Genomic DNA, 4762 nt, shown 5'->3' on the forward strand with positions numbered 1-4762 from the left:
TATATCCAGAATATTATGTATCATCGATAAAATATTGCATATATCCTGAAGATTATGCATCATTGATAAAATATTGCATATATCCTGAAGATTATGCATACAAGAAAATAGGTTTTCAGCGACTAGAGTTTTTGTGACTAAATCAATTTAGTCACTAATAGTTAGCTTTTACGACTAATATTTAGTCGTAGACATTTTTAGTCATGAGACATTGTTTAATTGAAACCAAAAGAATTAACCACTAATTTTTAGTCACTGTTTGTTATTTTTAGTGACTAAATTTGTACTTATTCACTGAAACTTCGGCGCCAAAATAATAGTTGTGGCGGGAGCACTAAGTTTTGGTGACTAAAATTATTTAGTCACTAAAAATTGAAATTTGTGACAAAATATTTAGTGGGTGAAATCTATATTAGTCATAGAAAAATCTATATACTTGCAATTACTAATAGTTTATATATACCAACTAATTATTTAGTCACGATAAATCATAAAATTAAATTACTATATTATATTATGTGACTACAATTTTAATCCCTAAAAAAGATAATATTTGTGGCATGTAAATATTTTTTTTAAATGAATATACATATTTGTACAAAGATACATATACCCACTTGTACAAATACAAATATAATAGTAAATTTATAATTTTATGATATATATTACCCAAAAAAAATTACTATTTGAATCATTTTATTTAAAAAGTTTATATATATATATATTAAATTACTCTATTTTGAACTGATCGTATTGAAGCATAAGAAAACTTTTTTATTTCTGTAAAATTTAATTTAAATTTAAAATGATAAAATGAATTAATATATTATGTATAGATATTTTATCACGCTAATCGGTTATAACTAGGATATATTTAGATTATTTTTAATTTCAAAACTTAAATTTAAATTTGCCTAATAATTAGTTAGCTATTTTTATGCTTTTTTATTTAATTGTCAAAGAAGGAAAGGATTCACTAACTAATCGACCTTCAAATTATAAAATTACAAAGATTAATTGGAACTCGTTATAGCTGCCCATTGATGCACACTTGTTTATCAATGAAGTTAATATTAAATTCTTATTTATTATTATGTTTATTTTATTTGGTTCTATTTTTTTCTTTTATTAATACATTTTTGTAATAAGGTTTTAACTAGACAATCCAAAATAAGTTGGTACATTTTTGTGTATCATTAAATAATTTTTTATTCGTAATATTTATGTATATGTGTGGGTAATATATTAGTATTTACTTATGTTTTTTTTTTTTTTGAAAAAGATATATTAGTATTTATTTGATATATTCTTTTTAATACAATGATAATATATTATGAAAGTATTTTTATTAAAATATTAAATAATATATAAATAATGTAAGTGAGGTAATTATTCCATAACCAAAATCTTACATTAAACAATATTAAACAATACATTGCTCAATGCTCATTTTTAAAAGTTTCACTATTCGCGGCAAACCCGAAAATTTTCCTGCTATATTTGCAGTTCCTATATGCATGTTATTCTCTCAAACCCTCATCCCCAAGTCACATCCTAACATTTTCACTATTCGCGGCAAACTCCAAAAGTTTTTTGAGATTTTTGATGCTCATCCCCAAATTTGGCACCATTCATCGTTCTCCGCCTCCGACAGCTCTGGACAGCTCCGATGAGTTCTTTCAAGTTATCTCCATTTATAATTGATCTTGTTTCTTCCTCCCTTTGATCATTTTAAGTTATTGGCATCCCAAAAGCGGTTGGATAATAGGTACTGCAAGGCACAATTTATCTTCGAGAAAGGAGATGAGGATCTTGCACGTGAAGCTGTAACGAGGAGAACAACTTTGCAGTAAGTTTAGCATAATTGACATAGTGTAAATTGCATATAGTTATTTATTATTTTGTTTTGAATCTCAAACTCTTGGGCTTCTTCTAATTTTTATTTAGTTTAGGCATGTTTTGTACTCTTTTTTAAGGAGAATAATGATGTTGCTTACTATCTGTTCGTAATAATATTTTAATGTTAATGTTAAATGTTTTGTGTATTTACTTGTGGAGACTAAAATATGGATTTGAATGATTAATTTTGATTTTCTCACTAAAAATTTTTCATCAAAACTTCTACTTTCATTTTCATATCACAAGAGTATATCAATGAATCAACTCTGCTTTGAAAAACCATACAAGAAAATAATGATGAGGTGTATAGGCGAGTTTGGAAACAAAATAAAGAAGAAAATTACATATATGTATTTTTTATATATAAGAGTAGCTCCTTCATTTTGTACTGATGTTTTAAATCATGTATGTAGAAGAATGTGTGTGGTGGTAAATTATTTTATAGGGATATCTATAGTTTCTCAACTAGGGAGTAATAACAGGTTGGATTTCTAAAGATAAAGACCTCAACTCGATTATTACTTCATCAGTCAACTTCCATCCAAGTGCACCAGCAAATTCAGCAACCTGTTCTGCATACTTGGCTTCTGGGATTGGCACTACACTGTCTCGGTTAGGAGCAAGCTAAGGACCATGTAGATAGGAGTAACATGTTCTCTTTAGATCCCAGCAAAACCAGTTGTGTATGTGATTTATAAATCTTAACATAAGAAGCTTTTTGCAGGACATATTTTGACCCTTAATGATAAAGGAAAAAAAAACATTGATTGGTTAATTGTGTACTCTCTCTCTCTCTCTCTCTCTCTCTCTCTCTCTCTCTCTCTCTCTCTCTCTCTCTCTCTCTCTCTCTCTCTCTCTCTCTCTCTCTCTCTCTCTCTCTCTCTCTCTCTCTCTCTCTCTCTCTCTCTCTCTCTCTCTCTCTCTCTCTCTCTCTCTCTCTCTCTCTCTCTCATGGGTAAGCTTAATTGCTTCAAATGCATGTTACTAACTTTTGCAATTAGAAATTAATATACATCTTTTTAGTCTTCTTTTTATTGCTCTGTTTCAAAGCTATGTTTTTCCATGACATTTTGCATTTTTTTTGACAGACTGGGAAGGATTTTATGCGAAGATTGTAAGGGACAAAAGTTATCTTTCCAGCATTAGATTGAAGTTGTAAGATTATAATTGAAATTTCAATTATTTAAGTAGTAGATAGATATTTTACAGTTATATCTGGAAAACGTTGGAAAAGTTATTTTTAATACTAATGGCCTTGTCTACTTTGGTACTGTAGATAGCACTTATCCCTTTGGATATTTTTGTTCTATGTTATGTACCAAATCAATATAAGTTACAAGCTGTAGGGTCATGGTGTTAATGAAAATAAGGATAGTTCATGTTCATCCTTACTTTGTACTCAGGTGGGCCCTAAGGTAAAGAGCAGCTTGAGATTAAACATTCATACTAAGAGACTACAATTGAACATTTGAAATGTGTTTTGGTGTGATATTGAGACATTTGTCTGATGTGTGTGCTTGGCCTCTCTATTTGATGCATCTATGTACATGTGTATGTGTTTTTTTTTTAATTTGTGGTGCATAGTCGTGTGAAAAAAAACACTGAAGAGTAATAAACTGTAGGAGCAAATATGAGGGACAATTTCAAGGTGATTATGCATACACCATGGATAATCTACAATAAATGCACACAAGTATTGAAACACTTAACAATTGTGAAATAATAGCACCATAATTGTACCATAGTACTAATTAAGATGACAACTCAAGAATTTTTCATGACAACTCATGAATTCTTGGTGGAAGGACTCTTCAACACCTTCTCTTAAGGTGAGCTGTGATAGTATTGCTTTATTGAACCTTTGTAATGTGCGTGCTTTAATGATTATATCAGTAACTTGAAAATTTATTTCGGCATATTTTCTTTCCACTTCTTTTGTTGGGGCTTTCAGTTTCTCAAATATTGTCATTTTGGACAATAATAGCATATCCTAGAATGCTTGATTTTCTTAGCACAATTGATTGATGGTATACTTTTCCAACAGATATTCAAGCTCTTTTAATCATTGATCTTTCTTCCTTAGAGGTGGCTGCTTCAATGGTTCTCTCAAAACATTGTAGCTTTTGGTTCGTGAGACTTAGCTTGGGTGCGAAGAGGGGAGCAATTGGGCAGCTCACGCACTTACTAAATGGTCAAACTCTACTGGCATTACAGGTGAGATCATGCCTATCGATTTTCAGAGAGTGCTCTAAGAGTTGGAGAGGTGTGTGTGTTTAGCTTCTTGGTAGGAGCCAAATCAGTGGGCTTTTCATTCTCTCTCTCTCTTAGCTTTTTCTGTGTTCCTTGTTGGCAGCTTTGATTGGTGGAGTCTGCTATTGTAGTCTCTAGTTTAGAATTTATGTAATTCAGCATGGACAAAGTAGGAAAAAAATCAACTGTCCCAAATTTGTTGTGCCATCCCTGTCCCTCCAATAAATGGTTCCCACCTATTCTGATTTTTCCACGTAATTTACTAATTCTTTAATGAACTTCACTCTGTTAATTTTCTTCCATTTCTTTTTAAATATTGCCACATCATTTTTTTTTTTTTGAAAACATATATATTACAACATCATTAATTACAAATAAATCATATCCTTCACTCTTAAGTCTCTATGTTTATTTTTAATATCTTCGCAGTTTTTTATTTTTTTTTAGTTTAGCAGAAAAAAAATATTACTTTTTTTTAAAAAAAATATATATTATAAATAATTATTCTACACGTGTAAAATTGGAATATTAATGGTGATATTTTAAAAAAATATACATAAATTGTGTTTTATTTTTTATTTTTAATAAATTATAAAATTTTATTAATAGCAAT

The 4762-nt window shown here is 29.5% G+C and overlaps 1 long non-coding RNA gene across 1 annotated transcript; it reads left to right on the forward strand.

Annotated features, from left to right (window-relative positions):
• The first annotated feature begins 1440 nt into the window (after positions 1–1440).
• LOC133029227 (uncharacterized) lies at positions 1441–4268 on the forward strand. The gene is made up of 3 exons (XR_009683380.1): positions 1441–1849; positions 2382–3728; positions 3944–4268. It is a non-coding gene; the product is annotated as an uncharacterized LOC133029227 (long non-coding RNA).
• Positions 4269–4762: the final 494 nt, after the last annotated feature.

This window comes from Cannabis sativa, chromosome 7, assembly GCF_029168945.1.
Source record: "Cannabis sativa cultivar Pink pepper isolate KNU-18-1 chromosome 7, ASM2916894v1, whole genome shotgun sequence".
Lineage (NCBI taxonomy): Eukaryota > Viridiplantae > Streptophyta > Magnoliopsida > Rosales > Cannabaceae > Cannabis > Cannabis sativa.